Source organism: Canis lupus, chromosome 8 (assembly GCF_011100685.1).
Source record: "Canis lupus familiaris isolate Mischka breed German Shepherd chromosome 8, alternate assembly UU_Cfam_GSD_1.0, whole genome shotgun sequence".
NCBI classification, from domain to species: Eukaryota; Metazoa; Chordata; class Mammalia; order Carnivora; family Canidae; genus Canis; species Canis lupus.
In genome coordinates, this window is record NC_049229.1 from 32,848,493 (window position 1) to 32,867,213 (window position 18,721).

General features: G+C 39.5%; 1 long non-coding RNA gene across 1 annotated transcript in view; it reads right to left on the minus strand.

Annotated features, from left to right (window-relative positions):
* Nucleotides 1-18,721, minus strand: part of LOC102154529 — a 47,416-nt gene that overhangs the window by 21,320 nt on the left and 7,375 nt on the right. The window contains exon 2 of the long non-coding RNA XR_005362880.1: nt 14,503-14,608. This is a non-coding gene — a long non-coding RNA (uncharacterized LOC102154529). The remainder of the gene's footprint in view (nt 1-14,502; nt 14,609-18,721) is intronic.

Consider the following 18,721-nt stretch of genomic DNA (forward strand, 5'->3'; position numbering starts at 1 on the left):
CGTGATCCTGGAGACCCGGGATCGAATCCCACGTCGGGCTCCCAGTGCATGGAGCCTGCTTCTCCCTCTGCCTATGTCTCTGCCTCTCTCTCTCTCTCTGTGACTATCATAAAATTAACAAAAAACATGTGTCCATATAACCAATTGTTTCCTACTTCATTGAGTCTCACCATTGTAACACCCATGTGAGGTGGATTATATGCTCCCTTGAATTTATCTTTAGTTACTCATATTTGTTTTTTTTTTAAGATTTTATTTATTTATTTGTTTTATTTATTTATTTATTTATTTATTTATTTATTTATTTATTTATTTATGAGAGACATAGGGAGAGGCAGAGACGTAGGCAGAGGGAGAAGCAGGCTCCTTGTGGGGAGTCCGATGCGGAATTCAATCCCAGGATCTCGGGATCAAGACCTGAGCTGGAGGCTGCTGCTCAAACACTGAGCCATCCAGGTGCCCCTCATATTTGTATGTAACCCTTTTGGATAATCCTGTTTATAGAACAGACACTTGAAACAACGTTTTCCCTCCTTTAATCAGTGAGAAAAAGAAATTTTATGACATATACATTTGGTAGTTATAACTTTTTGTTAGTTTGCTCTTGGGATCTTTGCATGACCTTCAGTTAAGAAACCCATGCTTTGGGGGCAGCCCTGGTGGCTCAGCGGTTTAGCGCCGCCTTCAGTCCAGGGCGTGATCCTGGAGATCTGGGATCGGGTCCCACGCCGGGTTCCCTGCATGTAGCCTGCTTCTCCCTCTGCCTGTGTCTCTGCCTCTCTGTCTCTGTGTATCTCTCATGAAAAAATAAAATCTTAAAAAAAAAAAGAAAGAAAGAAAGAAAGAAACCCATGCTTTGACACAACGTTTACTTGTCCTGTGAGATCCCTTTCGTTTAGCTATAGCTCCAGATTTTTATCTGGACACCAGACTACCCAGGAAAACAGCAAAATTTCCCCATCTCCCTTAGATGGCTATCTGACTCCATCCAGTTATTTATTTTTTTATTTTTTAAAGATTCTATTATTTATTTATTCATATTAGGCCCTGGATTGAAGGCGGCGCTAAACCGCTGAGCCACTGGGGCTGCCCTCCATCCAGTTATTTAGAGGGTAGATGTGATGGCTGAGTTGTCATCTTAGATTATGTAGTCAAATCCACACTTGAGAGTCAGTAGAATCGAAAATGAGAATAGTCTAAACTACAGATGACCACATCAGCCTTGAAAAATTTTCACATTGACTCAAATGAAAAAGAAATAAACTTCTATCTAGTATAAGATATAAGTAGTCATAACACATGGACAAATTTTTATCCTAACTATTCATTCAATCTTACCTGGTCCTAACCTGTATTCAAGTTACATACAGAGCAAGTATCTATTAAATAACCATTATTGGGACGCCTGGGTGGCTCAGCGGTTGAGTGTCTGCCTTTGGCCCAGGACATGATCCTGGAGACCCTGGATAGAGTCCCACATCGGGCTCCCTGCATGGAGCCTGTTTCTCCCTCTGCCTGTGTCTCTGCCTCTCTCTCTCTCTCTGTGTCTCTCATGAATAAATAAATAAAATCTTTAAAACAAAAAAACAAAACAAAACAAAAACCCATTATTTTTTATTTTAAAAATTGATTTATATTGGGGTACCAGGCTGGCTCAGTCAGTAAAGCATGCAACTCTTGATCTCAGGGTCATGAGTTTAAACCCCACGTTGGATATAGAGCTTACTTTAAAAAAATTGATTTATATTGTTTAGTTTTATTAAAATATAATTGGCATATAAAAATTGTATATATTGAAAGTTTACAACCTGATGTATTTTTTAAGATTTCATTTATTTATTTTTAATATATTTTTAAAAGATTTTATTTATTTATTTAACAGAGAGAGAGAGATCTCAAGCAGGGGGAGCAGCAGACAGAGGGAGAGGGAGAAGCAGGCTTCTTGTCCAGCAGGGAGCCTGATGTGGGGCTCAGTCCCAGGACTCTGGGATCATGACCTGAGCCAAAAGCAGATGTCTAACTGACTGAGCTACGCAGTTGCCCCTAAGATTTTATTTTTAAAATCTTTACATCCAAAGTGGGGCTCAAACTTGCAACCCTGAAATCAAGAGTCACATGCTCTACCAACTGATTAAGCCAGGTACCCCTACAACTTGATGTTTTGACAAATGCATACAACTGTGAAAAGATCACTGCAATCAAGCTAATTAACATATCCATTACCTCTATATAGGACAAATATCCCCCACTTTTCGAAAATTCTCCACTTCACTTTTAGGAAATACCTGCATTAGTACCTGTTTTTGCTAACCAGAAGAAACGCAAAGATTTTTGCTTTTATGGGGAAAAAAAAGGTGAAAAGTGAAAAGAGCACTCAACATTTGTTTTGCAGCGAGACCTTATAGTGGCAGTGTGCACCCTATAAGAAGCAAGAGTGGCCTGATCAGGCTCTTCTCTGGGGCCTACACTCAGCATCTCAGCATCAAGCTGCCATAGCTTTGAACAGTGTCTGTGAGCATCTGTGCTTTATCTCAATTTATTTTGTGCAACCATTAGTAAGATGTGTCCTAAGGTATCAGAAAAGCCTTGAGAGAGTTTAGCTTTCAGGTCTGAGGATGCTCAAAATTTTTAAATATGAATTCCTCATAATGCTTCTTTGTTTTATGCCTTTTTAGTTTACAAAAGATTTCATAGGAAAGCTCTACTTTCATACAGCGGGAGGAACCATACTAGTGTGTGTGTGTGTGTGTGGTGAGGCAATTATTGTTTTTTGAGTTGTTCTGTTGTGGGACAAATTTCTTTGACATAATATTCTAGAAATAAGGTGGTTATGAGTGATCAGGTAATTTTTAACTACATGAAAATCCCTAATATAATGATTGTCATTCTATAAAACAAAGCTATTTCCATTTCCCAGTAGATGGCCATAATAAGCCACTTGTATTTTGTACGTACACATGCTGTGGCATATCTGTGATGGAGAAGCCAATGAATGGTGGCATCATCATTGAGATTTCAGCCCATCTTTTCAGAAGAGAATGGGGCATAGGAAGGATAGGGGAATATAGTGAGGACCACTACTGGCCTGGATAAAAACTGCTCTGTGGATTAAAAAAAAAAAAAAAAAAAAAAAAAAAGTTGACTCTTCTGGGTGTATGTACTGCATGGGCACAGGGCTTATTCAGAATTGGGGCTGGATTTGAGCTCCCATTTGTCCCCTCAGCTGGATGCCCTTGTGCAACAAACAGCCCATATACATAAATGTAGTTGAGCAGAATAGAAGTATTACAGAACTTAAAAAGGAGTAAATTCAGAGACCTCAGGTTTTTAAAGCACTTCTAATAGAGCTTTGTTGATGTGGTTATATCCAGTCCTAAAAGAAAAAATAAATTTTACACTTATTTAAAGTCCCTGATAATAGCTAAACTTAGGAGGAAGCTTAAATGGTTCTTTTCCCAAGTAGATAGGTAGAAGAGAGATGAGTTGGGCTGAGTCACAACTAACTAGTTCAACTGATATTTAAAATTGGTGGGTTCTTAAAAAAGATTTTATTTATTTATTTGGGAGAGAGAAAGTGAGAGAGAGAGAGGCAGAGGGAGAGGATGAAGCAAGCTCCCCATTGAGTGGGGAGCCCAATGCAGGACTCAATCCCAAGACCCTGGGATCATGACCTGAGCCGAAGGCAGATGTCCAACCTACTGAGCCACCAAGGTGCCTCTAAAATTGATGTTTAAAATGTGCCAGGCATCATCTTTATGTGGTGCTACAATGAGGAATCAGCATGATTATGTGAATGTTTTCTGTGTCTTTTAACAAAGCAGGATTGAAGGACCAAGACTAGGGATACTTTTACCTCTTTTCTTTTTCTTTCTTCCTTTTTTTTTAAGATTATATTTTGAAGCAATCTCTACATTCAATGTGGAGCTTGAATTTACAACCCCAAGATCAAGAGTCACATACTCCAGCGCCTGGGCCAGCCAGATGCTCTTCACTCTTTTCTTTAGCTTCTTTATTCTTACCTGTCATTCAGGTCTTCAATGTTGTTGTTGTTGTTTTTTAAAATATTTTATTTATTTATTCATGAGAGAGAGAGAATGAGAGAGAGACAGAGAATGAGAGAGGCAGAGACATGGGCAGAGGGAGAAGCAGGCTCCATGAAGGGAGCCTGACATGGGACTTGATCTGTGGCCTCCAGGATCATGCCCTGGTCTGAAGGCGGCACTAAACTGCTGGGCCACCGGGGCTGCCCTTCAATGTTGTTTTATCCCCTGACTTCCCACCACTCCACAGAAACACTTAGATCTCCTCTTTCTTTCTTGTTGATACATCAAAATCCCAAAGAATGAAAAAATAATAGCTATTCCCTCTAATGTTTCTGCTATGGACAACCTCACACCCCTTTCAAAATCTTGGGAGATTCAGAGCCCTGCAGGTGACAGATGGGGCTCCAGATACTTGGTGGAATGGTAGGAGAGAAGAATGGAAGGGAGAGAAAGAAGAGTCTAGCATCTGTCTGTAGGTGGGGCTAAACAGACCAGCTGGAGACCTCCTCAGTACCCATCCTATGAGAGAAAGACCTCCTCAGGCTCCTTCAGGTCAGCAAATGTTTATTCATTGCTTACCATATACCAGACCATGTGCTGAAAAGTGAATAAGAGTTTCTGCCTTTAAGGCACCTGGGTGACTCAGTCAGTCAAGTGTCTGCCTTCAGCTCAGGTCATGATCCCCAGGGTCCTGGGATTGAGCTTCATGTTGGGCTCCCTGCTCGGTGGGGAGCCTGCCTCTCCCTCTGTCTCCACCACTCCCTCTGCTTGTGTTCTCTCTCTCACTCTCTTTCTCAAATAAATAAATAAATAATCTTAACAGAAAAAAAAAAAAAAAAAAGAGTTTCTGCCCTTAATGAGGTTATGGTCTAATAGGAAAGTTGAAAACATGACAGAGAATTTCAATCTAATGAAGTAACTACTGTGGGAAAAGTATGTAGAGTGTGCTGTGGGAGACGGGCAGGGGCTGCTTCCTCCCACTTTCAGGTTCTGGAATGGAAGGCTCTTTCGAGTCTGTTCCAGGGACTATCCTAGCTGGCTCTCTATGGAATCTACCTCTCTGGCTTTATCCCTTGTCAGTTTCTAGCTCTTCCTGGTTTACTATGTAACCATTCACTCTCCTCTCTCATTAGTTTTCCAACACTGCCATTGTCTACGCAGGTAGATTTTCAGTGTGGGTGTTTTTCTCCCATTTATAAATCTGGAAGACCTCTACTCCAACTTTAATACCCACCTCAAAAGTTATCTGCAAAGCTTTCCCTGAAGCTCCAAGGCAGAGTTGCCTCCTTCCTCTTTTCTACTCCTTGCTTACTATTTATACTTCTATATTTACCACAGTGCACTCCTAAGATAATATTTACCACAATTTTTCTGTGTAAATATCTGTTTTTCCCATTAGACTGAGCCCTTAGGACAGAAGTCATTCATCTTTGTTTCCCCAGGGATTAGCATCTCCAATGGCCCTTAGCTCTGTAACTTAGTATTTGATGGATGAATGATTATTTTTAATATACTATGGAAACACTGATGATGGAGTTGTTCACTATGTTATTCACACTGAATAAAATATTTGAAGCATCATGCTAACATAGTAAATAGGCCTTTCTGACATGTGAGAAGATTTGAAGTGGCCCAGGACAGAGCCCTGAATTATAAGATGCCACCCAGAATCTCAGATCTTTCGTTTGGCCATCATCTCAATCTATGTCATGGATTGTTGAGTGCTTTATAGATGACTGAGTCAGGAGAATTTGCTTTGATTAGGTTTTATTTAAGTTAATTGTTCTTTTTCTTTTAAGATTTTATTTATTTATTCATGAGATACAGAGAGAGAGGCAGAGACACAGGCAGAGGGAGAAGCAGGCTCCTCACAGGGTGGCCGATGTGGGACTGGATCCTGGACCCCAGGATCACGCCCAGAGCCAAAGGCAGTTGCTCAACTGCTGAACCATCCAGGCATCCCAATTATTCATTTAGTAATCAGATATTTATTCAGTATCTGTTATGTTATTGAGCTTTGTTCTAGGTGCTTGAAGTTACAGTGATCAACCACAATATGTATGGTTGAAGAGTCTATGAAGAACCCACTAGGATAATGGTTCTCAAAGTGTGCTCCTTAAATCAATGGTATCAACATCACCTGGGAACTTATTAGGACTATAAGTTCTTGGAACCCGTAGACCTACTTCCAGACCTACTGAATCAGAAACTCAGGCCAGGGGAGTGGGGTGGGGGCTGGGAGCAATAATCTTATTTAAGAAACATTCTCCGTGATTCTGATACCAAAAACCAATAGCCCAACCCCATGCTAGAGAGGCCACCTGTGTCCATAGCTTCCAATGGGTCTGATAGATGTGCCCTTCCAACAGTGCTCTGCCTTGGGAAATGAGTATGTGTGAACAGCATCAGTGGTGATCATGACCTTGGTTTCTGCTTGGCTTAAGTCAATGGGAAGGAGAGGAGAAAAATAAAGCCAGGGTATTTATAATCGTGGCTTCTTCCCTGCAATGTGATCCCAGGCCAACTGGGTTCCTCAAGTCAAAGCCACTATTCCTCCTGAGGACATTTCCTCTGCAGCTTTTTCCCAGCCTCTGGTAAATTAGCTTTGTAAATAAGCCCTTCACAAACTATTTTGAATGTCTTTTCTGTTCTCTATCAGAACTCCACTATTCAGGTCAGGTCTGATCTTCTGCAGGCCAGGACCTACTGCACCATTTGACATGGTGGATACAGTGCATGTAGACATAATTTTAGGGATCTATGAAAATGTTAAACATTTTTTTTAATCAGAAAAAAATTTGATATAATCCAGAATGGATTATATTTTTCCTTATATTGATGTAATTATAAAATGGAATTTTGTTTTTTAAATTAATTAATTAATTAATTTAAAAGATTTTATTTATTCTTTCATGAGAGAGACAGAGAGGCAGAGACACAGGCAGAAGGAGATGCAGGCTCCATGCAGGGAGCCTGATGTGGGGCTCTATCCCGGACCCCAGGGTCATACCCTGAGCCAAAGGCAGACGCTCAACCGCTGAGTCACCCAGGTGTCCCTAAAATGGAATTTTAAAGTTTTTTTTTTTTTTTTTTTTTTTTTACTGCAGGAAGAGTCCCACAACGTCCCACAAATGTAATAAAGTGGCCCTGCTGCATTGTCTTGCTAATTGATTTTCTTGCCTTCATATTATTTGCCCCTCAATTCCTCTATTCCACCCACAAAGCACTGTATTCACATCTACACTTGTGCACATGCTTAGAGACACATACACATATTTCCCCTCTGCATTCATTCTCTACTTTTCTCCATTTCCTCCATTCCTTGCCTGGGAGGGAGATGGAGGCTGACCTCTGCAAACTACATTATTCAGATTCCTTGTTGGATGGCTTCTCTTTGGGAGCTATGAATAGGAGGCATCAGCAGAAGATCACACGGCCAGAGGAGAGAGAAGTCAGAGTGTTTGCTCTCCTGGCACCCTCTGTGCCACCCATGGGTAGCAGTGGCTGCACTACTCTACCTAAGGCCACAGCTTCTGCAGCTGAGCTTCCCACACTCCACCCCACCCCCACCCGCGGCCAACCGGTTATCCCAGCCACTCCTTGTCTTCTTTCACTCTAGGACAGAATTTGGCTTTTCACTGATGCAGCCCAGTGGCTCCTCACCATCCCTTGTTGGTTTCCCTTAACCCTTTTTAATAGCCTATGTAAATAATTTCTTCATTAACATGCATAGAGCTATTTTTAATTGATAGTAGAGACCCATAGCAAGTTTGATTTGTTCATGTAACACAGTATCACAAACATTTCCTGAGGTGTCTGCAAAGTCTTCCTAAGGACCACTTTGTGGCAACACAATATTCTACCTTAAGGTGTACAAGAATCTCTTGATATATTTCCCCTTTGCTCTCCGGCTTGACTCACTTTTATTTATTTATTTATTTTTAAGACTTTGTTTATTTATTTATTCATGAGAGACACAGAGAGAAAGAGAGGCAGAGACACAGGCAGAGGGAGAAGCAGGGTTCACGCAGGGAGCCCGACGTGGGACTCGATCCCAGGTCTCCAGGATCAGGCCCTGGGCTGAAGGCGGCGCTAAACCGCTGAGCCACCCGGGCTGCCCTCGACTCACTTTTCTTTTTCACATCCTTTATTTCCATTATAGACAGACGAAATAAACATTCTCTAGGTGTAGATTTTTATTGTATATGAACTTTTACTCCATTCATATTATTTTTCTTCTAGATTCTGATACTGCCTTAGAGCCACAATTTCTAACCCTTCTGAATTCTTCTATAGGCAAATAGTTTTACTCCCTCCTGTTGGAATGTATTTACACTCAGATGTCAACAGACATTTGTTTAAACTATTCCTTCCACTTGAAATACTCTCTTTTTCAGTTTTTCAAATGTCAGTTTTCCTTCCTACTTAAGTTAAAGATGTCATTCTCTCCTCTGAACTAACCTATTCAAATGATTTGTTTGGTAATTAGTGATTTTTGGATCATGACCTGAGCTGAAGGCAGATGCTTAACCAACTGAGTTGCCCAGGCGCCCCCTTATTGTTGTTTTGAAATGTAATTAAAATCTTTTAGGTTGGGATCCCTGGGTGGCGCAGTGGTTTGGCGCCTGCCTTTGACCCAGGGCGTGATCCTGGAGACCCGGGATCGAATCCCACGTCGGGCTCCTGGTGCATGGAGCCTGCTTCTCCCTCTGCCTGTGTCTCTGCCTCTCCCTCTCTCTGTGTGACTATCATAAATAAATTAAAAAAAAAAATCTTTTAGGTTATTTAGCTTCAAATATAGTACTATCTTTTCTTTTCCAACTTGATTATTAATTTCTTGTTGAAGGAATTATTTTCTTTTATCACTTTATGTCTCCTGTGGGGACTTTCATGCAGTACTTGCATAATGAACATGTATTGATTTGAAAAATATTGGAGCCCCATATATAAGAGACTGACTTTCAGAATCCTAGTGTAAGTAAAGTTGAGTTCTCTGTCCATTTCTCTGACTACAAACTGTAATTTCATCACGTGGCGCACAGATTTCCAGTACTGTTTAGGGATGTTATTGTTCTTATGTGTTTCTAAGAAGGGAAATGCCTTAAAAGTGTTTATATCTCTCTAAGCCAAAGTGGAGCATGTGCATGAGAAAGAAGTGCCTCCACAGTGTAGATATAGAAGGAAAGATTAAGGGGCACCAGGGTGGCTCCGTTGGTTGAGTGTCTGACTCTTGATTTCAGCTCAGGTCATAATCTCATGGGTCCTGGGATAGAGCCCCATTGGGCTCCTTGCTCAGAAGGGAGTCTGCTTAAAGATTTTCTGTCCCTCTCTGCCCCTTCCCCCACTCACTCTCTAAAATATATAAATAAATCTTTTAAAAAATAGAAATTATAGAAGGAAGAGGCATGGTAGTAATACTAATGGTAATAGTAACTCAGTTTCTGATTAATAGTAACAGAAATCCTAAGTCATCCCATAGCATCTTGCACATTTTCTTTCTTCATAGCATGTATCACATCCAAATACATTCATTTTGTTATTTGCAATAATAATAAAACCTTCCTTACCCCAGCAAAGATATATGCTATATGGGGGTGAGGACTTTTTTGGTTCTTGTATTCTATAACTGTATTCCCAGTCCTAGAATAAGTCTGGCATGGAGTAGGCACTCAAAAAAACAGTTGTGGAATAAATGAGTGAATGGATGAACATTTGTTAGTATTCCACAGTTTTCCAGATGGTGTTTTAAGGGCTTGCATTATTTGTCACTTAAAGTCTCACAACACTCTATGACATAGGTACTGTCCCTCAGAGGAGGAAACTAAGGTTCAGAGAAGGTAAAGGCCTCCCATGGTCAGAAATCTAGTACCTGGGGTATGTGGGACTTAAATCCAGGCAGTCTGGCCAGGAGATCACACTATGATGAATTTTATTTAGTAAAATACTGTGAAATAACAACTAATATTTGTTAAAACTTATCAACTATTGTCACATCTATTTCCTTTTTTTCAAAAACAATATTTTATTTATTTATTTGACAGAGAGAGAGAGAGAGAGATTGCACAAGCAGGGAGAGCAGCAGAGGGAGAGGGAGAAGCAGGGAGCCCTATGTGGGACTGGATCCCAGGACCCTGGGATCATGACCTGAGCCAAAGGCAGACGCTTAACCGACTGAGCCACCCAGGTACCCTATCACATGTATTTCCTTTTTTTTTTTTTTTAAGATTTTATTTATTTATTCATAAGAAACACACAGAGAGAGAGAGAGAGAGAGAGAGAGAGATAGGCAGAGACACAGGCAGAGGGAGGGAGAAGCAGGCTCCATGCAGGAGCCCGACGTGGGACTCGATCCTGCATCCCCAGGATCATGCCCTGGGCTGAAGGTGGCGCTAAACCGCTGAACCACCTGGGCTGCCCCTGTAGTTCCTCTTTTGATAGCATTCAGTGATCTGAGCTAATATTATTATTATCCCTACTTTACAGATAGGAACACTGAGAAATGATTTGTCAGAGGTCACAGTGCCATTAAGTGGCAGTTCTGGGAATTAAACTCTGATCTTCTGAGTTCAAACCTTATCTCTCTCCCACTCCTGGTAACCACCATGCTGTGGCTTAAATGTGGCCAGAGATCCCAATTAATGGCTTTAGACATACATAAGCTCGACTTAATTAGTCACTAAAAAGCCATTGTATTAGTAGCCAGCAATAAATAATTTTAATATTCACTAGTTTTGCTTTAGTAGTTACTAAGTTTTTAGTAATAAAAAATTGCACAGAAATTCTAAATTTGGAAGCACAGCCCCCAAGCATTTATCTTAGAGGAATAGGACAATAACAAAATTGTCACTGGTAACTTTTACAAAGACTGCACAATCATTCATTCAGGAATGCTCTGTGGTAGGTGTGTGATTCATACATCAAAAGAGATATACGTGGAGATCATACTTATTGTTGTCACATTCACTTACTTACTCTTAGATACTGAGTCTTATTGAGTGATGGCAAATGACTCCTAGGTGTATTTTCTTGACAAGGTAATAAAAATTATAAACAGGATTCTAAAAATTAGGACTCATTGCATGAATGTAAAGAAAAGGCAGTAGTAACAGTAAAGGTCACTGAGGTCGGAGAGATCAGTAGGTTCCAGGAGTCACTGAAGGACCGCAGGGGCTGGGATCCAAAGATACTTGGAACAAAGTACTGGAGGGTGGTTAGTGGCAGGGGCAACAGGGGAAAAGGTGGCAAGACAAGATGGCATAAACTTCACAATTTTCAAGGTGGAGGAGGATGATGAGGGTTGATCTAGAAGTGACTTAAGGAACATGTCAACCTCTTCAGGGTGGTGGATGAAGAGGCATGCTCTACTTGTGGAAGGCAAAAAAGGAACATTGCCACTTAATGTCCAGGTAAGATGGTGGAGTAACTGTTCTTAGAGTGGAAGATACAGAATATTTCGCTCTATGAGAGAAAATCTGAAGAATAGCTGAAAATGACTGGGAAATCTTAGGACCTGGGAACTGAATATGATTCAGCATAGTAGTATTCGCATTAAATAGAAAGATACCATACTCTAACATGCTAAGGAGGCATATGCTATTGTCCACTCAAAAGTCTTACTTTTCATAAAGCTTGTATAGTTCATACTGTACACCAACTATTTAACATTCAGATTCATCCAAGACTCATTTTAAAGCATGAGAACCTGCCCACCTGCTCCTCCAATCTGCCGAGATTTCCCCTTTTTTATTTTTTGAGATTTCTTTTCTTTTTAAGATTTTATTTATTTTTTTGAGAGAGAAAGAGACAGAGAACATGAACAAGGGGGAGGGGCAGAGGGAGAAGAAGACTCCCCGCTGAGCAGGGAGCCTGACCCAACCTGGGACTCCATCCCAGGAACCCTGGATCATGCATGACCTGAGCAGAAGGAATGCTTAACCGACTGAGTCACCCAGGTGCCCCTGGTTTTATAGATTTCTCTTTCTAGGAGCTTGTATAACATTTATTTTTTATGCCACTCACTTGGAATTTACCACTCTTAGAGTCTTATTTTTTTTTTTTAAGATTTTATTTATTTATTCATGAGAGGCACACACACACACAGAGGCAGAGACAGAGGCAGAGGGAGAAGTAGGCTCCATGCAGGGAGTCCAATGCAGGACTCGATCCCGGGATCCCGGGATCATGCCCTGAGCTGAAGGTAGCCTCCCAACCACTGAGCCACCTGGGCTGCCCCACCCTTAGAGTTTTATTTTTTATTTATTTATTTTTTTACCCTTAGAGTTTTAATGATAGTTTCAGTTCATACGCATATAGGCAATTGTGTTTATTCATAGGAACCTGTCTTGGTGAGTACCTGCCAGGTGCTTTTCCTTAGAGCCATAGTGCTTAGTTGGGGGCCTGACGGAGTGTTACCCAATTGCTGAATGATAATTTTAATTTTGACTGAAGCTGTTGTTTTCTTCATAGCCAGCAAAAGTTGCAGTAAAAACCATGTGCTACAATTTATGGAAACTTGTGAATTCCAGTTCATTCACATTTTTACTTCTGGACGAAACGCAATGAATGTCTCTTTAAGTGAGAAATTTGATAAAGACTGGGTTTTGAGGAAGCATCTCCTCCCCCAAGGAATGGGCTTCCTTTCAGAGGAGATCCCCTTAGATAGCTGCCAAGGTTGCGAAGGCAAACCTTTGCATATACAAATTTGGGTCAATGTGTTGACAGGATGTCAGATTTGTGTAGCTAATGCAGCTTCAGCATGAATATTGAGCTTTATGCCACTCCATTGATGCCCAAATGAACCTGTAGGTGCCTATTTGTGCCTGAGGCTACTGGGGTAGAAAATAGAAGTGGGTTGTGAAAACCTGATCAAGGTCCACAGCCTACCCTTGACCAGTAGGAACTGGTTTTCAGCAACAATTGAAAAGTAAATTCAAAGAGATCTGAATGGCAGAGCACTGATATCTTTTCATCAAATAGTCTGTAATTTCACATTGCAGTTATTTTGCCTCATAGACTTACCCAGGAGTGTTTCAGGAATCTTTACCCTGGCATGAGTCCACAAAAAGTTGCATAAAGAAAAATTTATCTAACCAGCTGACTTGGAGGGACCAAGTCTTTTGTTTTACAAAAGACCTAAAATATTATTTAGTTCATGAAACATATAAATCTAAGTGGGAACAATGGTAAATATGACAATATGTTTTTTTTAATAAAATTGTATTTTAAGGACCTGAAAATTTTGAGATTGATCACAGTAAACTGTAAACGACTTTTATAGTCTTTGAGAGATGGAAGTATAAAATAAGCAACATTCACTAAAAGCCTTCTTTTTAACTCCTTAATGTTCTACTACTTATCTGAGTCTTATCAAGTGCTTCCACTAGTGAGCGAGCATTCCTGCATACATTTACAATAATTCATATGATCACTGATCATAATAATAATTTTTTCATTGTAAGACCTTTCTAATTATCAAAGATTGATTTGGACACAATCTAATTTTATTTGAGTTTTGCTTTTCATTATCATTTTATAAGAATTGACACTATTAGAAAACCATTAGCTAGATTATTTGATTAAGCAGAAGACCTTATCTCCTCATTCAGATAATATAATTTATTTTCTTCACTTTAGTAGAGCACATAGTATATTTGGTACCTAAAGAAGATCATCTTTTTTTTTTAACACTTTCCTTGTCTTATACAACAAAATTATGTTTTTTATTTTTTTAAAGATTTTATTTATTTATTCATGAGAGACACAGAGAGAAAGAGAGGTAGAGACACAGGCAGAGGGAGAAGCAGACTCCCTGCGGGGAGCCCACTGTGGGACTTGATCCTGGGACTCCAGGATCCCGCCCTGGGCCAAGGCAGTAGCTTAATGGCTGAGCTACCCAGGCATCCCACAAAATTATGTTTTATAAAAATCATAAACTGAAGTAATAATAATGTCCAGAAAAGAAACATAGACACTGAATATTTTCTTTTATCACATTTTGTACTTACAGCTGTGCAAGTAAAGGAAAAATGATTGTAAATAAAATAAAGATTAGAATAAAAAATGAGGGGCACCTGGGTGGCTCAGTCAGTTAAGTAGCTGCCTTAGGTTCAGGTCAGGATCTCAGGGTTCTGGGATGGAGCCTCCATCGTGCTCTGTCTCTCTCATATAAATAAATAAAAATACAAAAATGAAAAAATAGATTATTTATTTATGTATTTATTTGAGAGAGAGAGAGCATGCCAGCAAGTGCATGGTGGGGGAGGGGCAGAGGGAGAAGCAGACTCCCCGCTGAGCAGGGAGCCAGGATCTGAGGGTCTATCCCAGGACCCCACCTGAATCATGACCTGAGCTAAAGGCAGAGGCTTAACCAACTGGGCCACATAAGCGTCTCCAGATTAATAATTTTAAAACACATTAATACTTTTTTTTTTTTTGACAAAAGAGGAGATATTAAACTTACCTATTTGTCACAGTAACAAACACTTGAAGCTGAGTCTGTGAGTCCAGGTACAGTGCCCTTGGCAGTTTTCCAAATTAGCTTTCAGTAGCTTGCTTGATTATAAGGCCTAAGAAATAAAAAATGTGCTAACTTGAAATGTTAACACTTAATATTATTAAATATTATTAAAATTTAACAGAAACCACAGAAATTGTTTAGAACTTAGACAAACAGGATTTTTGCAGAGAGGAGTATTTTACTCCTGACATTGTTTGGAATGGTCAGGGCGTGATGATACTAAAGGGCAGATTAGTTGGTAAATATGACAATATTTACTGGTTAGATAAATAAGGGCAGAGTTTAGTTGGTTTTAACGTTAGGCTCCCACTCTATAGACCTCGCTGGTAGCTTGTACCGAGGTCACTGCTTCCACCCCTTCCCATCCCCTACCCCCGCCCCTTCCCTTGACCACCACTGCTTTGCTTTGTAAACTTGTATTTCTATTTTCTCTTGGCATACTTTGGAGTGTAGCTTTCAGAAATAATCTTTTTCAGTGAGTTTCTTTTTTCTAACATGCCTCCTCTCAATATATCAGAAATCTCACTTTTGTTTAGTATTTTTGAATTATTAATTGTCACTCAGAACACTGTATACTGTTTGATGAGACCTAGACCTATAGATAAATACTGATTTGTATTTAGCATGTATTTGTACGTTAGTTTAAAAGGAATAATGCCTTTTTTTAATAAGAAAGAAAGAGATTAAATAGAAGCATGTGGAAACATTCGCAACAATTTTGTGTGTGTGTGTTTGTATTTGCCATACAGAGAAACCAACTTATCGCATCTTATCTCTTTCATGGAGGCACAAAGTAAGAATCCTTCACAAGAGAGCTCTCTTCGTCTCATCTCTTCATCCTAATATATGAGTATACATGGATATTTTTTCATATATTTATCAAGTTTTTTTTCCCCTAGCTGGTACCCCAAACAGTGCCCAGGCAGCGTTATATGATGAATGAGTCTGTTTTTATTTAACACTATTGTATTTTTCCCTCTCTAAAATTAATTCCTCTATAGTGTCTGAATGGGGTTTTTATCAATTAGCTTTCACTAGGAAAATCTTTTCCTGTCTAATATAGAATAATGATTTTTTTCATCTGTCAAGGGGGTTATTAATAAATGCCACCAGTGGGGTTAGAACATTCTCTGGTGTTTGCTTTAGGGGAACAAGGGGATTGTCGGAAATCCTAGCCAAACTGAACCATAATTAGAGAGAAAATGTTAGCAATTAGAACTATACATTAGGCTTTAATTTACTACCATGGAAAAGTCAAGGGTGGCATTTTTATTCCATTTTTAGGTGCAGCCAGATGGATTGCTCATTACAGGATAATTTCCACCGACCCTCTGCATTTCTCAAAGTAACAAAGCAGCTGAGAGCACTGTGCAGCTAGTGGCTCAGATTTTATTTTATTTTTTGTGGGGGTGGAGAGTAGAAGGGGAGGTTAAGTAGTTATCAGTTTCCTACAGTTATTGACATAATTGGGAATCTTTTTATATGTGGAATAATTTTAGGTTAAGAAAACGGAACACAAACACATTAATATAGTTTACTTTTCTATCCTTGCCTAAATGTATCATGCTGCTATATCTTAATAATCTCCATGTTAAAAAAATTCCCTTTTTAAATCTTTCTACCTTTAATTTTCCCTAATGACCAAAATAAATATTATAAGTTATTGACTAAAAAAAAAAAGTCTTCTCAAACCAAAGATCATAAAGTTTCAGTCTAATTCCAGTCTAATTCCTGCAAAGCTTCCAAGTGCACCAGTTGCACTATTATTGAAGATGTGGAGTATCCATCATCATTTTTCCTTTTTATCTCACACTCAAATTGCATTTTCTTTTCTTTTCTTGTTTTAAAGATTTTACTTACTTATCTGAGAGAGAGATAAAGAAAGCATAAGCAAGGGGGAGGGGCTGAGGGAAAGGGAGAAGCAGACTCCCCATTGAGCAGGGAGCCCAAAGCAGGGCTTGATCCCAGTGCCCTGGGATTCTGACCTGAGCTGAAGGCAGTCAGTCACTTAACTGACTGAGTCACCCAGGCCCCTCAAATGGTATTTTCTTATTAACTGTGCTATTCAGTGAATTTGGGGCCAAGAGATTAATGACCATTTAAAGTAAATGTATTTATCTTGAGGTTAACAATGTTGTCATGAGGAAAAAACCTACCTTCTATTTCCTTTTTATTACAATGAGTCAAAATCAGCCACAGCTTCCCTTTTTTTGAAGATATAGTTGAAGATACCTTTATGTTATTTACTTTTATTGTGGTCAATTATATATAACTATATAAAATTTACCATTTTGGCGACTTTTAGGTGTATAGTTTGGTGGCACTAATGCATTCACGCTGCTGTGAATCCATATCATTTCTCTTCAGAAGTTTTTATCTTCCCATGCTGAAACCATGTTTATTAAACAATAACTCTCTTTTCCCCTCTCCCCTGTCTTTGGTGACTACTATTATATTTTCCATCTCCATGCATTTGAGCACTCTATGTATCCCATATATGTGGAATTGTACAATATGTGGCCTTTTGTGTTTGATACTTAGCATCATGTCATCAAGTTTCATCCATATTGTTGCATGTGTCAGAATTTCCTTCCTTTTTAAGACCCAATAATATTCCATTCCAATATTTGATTCCAAAAGTACATATATGCCTTTATTTTATTTTTTTATATGCCTTTATTTTAAATAATTTGCACATATTTCCTAAGGATTTACCTCCATGCTCAAGTTGTATGGGGTTGACATCCACAGACAAAGTTATGGTTCCATCACAGGTGAGGTAGTGGATAAGAAGCGTTGGTGAGGACAAAGTGTCAGGTAGTTTGGACAGAAAAACAAAGGAAAACATCTGATCTTTCCATAAATGACCCTGTTAGAGGACAACCATGCTAGACTAACTCAAGTTATGACATGGAGAGAAAAGCAGTTAATTCTATTTGCAGGTAAATGTTAAGATGGTATTCCTAAAAACATTTTTGCAGCCATAATTTATTACAGAATTTTCAATGGTTGAAAAATTCAGACAACTAGATAGCTTCAATTTTCTTTTTAGACTAAGTTTCAGGGACGGCTGGGTGGCTCAATGGTTAAGCATTTGCCTTCTGCTCAGGGTGTGATCCCGGGTCCAGGGATCGAGTCCTGCATCAGGCTCCCTGCGAGGAGCCTGGTTCTCCCTCTGCCTGTGTCTCTGCCTCTGTGTGTGTGTGTGTCTCATGAATAAATAAATAAAATATTTAAAAATAAAATAAAATAAGTTTCAGAAAAATAAGAAATATTTCCCCCACATTCCCTATTCTACCAGACTTCAGCTAGATTTTCACGCTTCCTACGGAAAACAACAACACAAAAATCCCATACTTTTGTCAACTGAAAATTCTACAGTTCTGCAGCAGTGACAGAAAGCATTTTTTCCTCATAAAAATCCATATTATGTAAGCAAAACAAAACATTACTGAGCTTTTGATTTTTAAATGTTTAGGTGGTAAGTTTATTCAGAGTGCTCTGCAGGGGCCCCTGGCTAGCTCATTTGGAAGTGCAGGGGACTCCTGATCTGGGGTGGAGTTTGAGTCCCACATTGGGCATAGAGATTACTTAAAAAAAAAAAAAAAAAAAAATTCTGCCTAAAGAAAAAGTTCAGTTGTAGCATTTCACCTTTCCTAAGCTACCTTATAGGGGAGCTCTTTAAAAGAAATGAGGGGACACCTAGGTGGCTCAGTGGTTGAGCATCTGCCTTTGACTCAGGTCATGATCCTGGGGTCCTGGGATGGAGTCCCACATCGGGTTCCCCATGGGAGCCTGCTCCTCCCATGCCTATGTCTCTGCCTCTCTCTCTCTCTGTCTCTCATGAATAAATAAATAAAATCTTAAAAAAAAAATAAGAAGACTTCACAGAAGAAAACAGAATTAGGGTTTAACAGTATTTTATATTTCATTCATTCCTTACAAGAGGCAAACCTCTAATGTTTTTTGACTACTGAAACAGTGCCACCTCACCAGTTTTGTTTTTGTTTTTGTTCTTTTAAGATTTTATTTACTTATTTATGAGAGACAGAGAGAGGCAGACACAGGCAGAGGGAGAAGCAGGCTCCCCGTGGGGAGCCCAATGCCCGACTCCATCCCAGGACCCCAGGATCACGCCCTGAGCCAAAGGCAGACGCTCAAC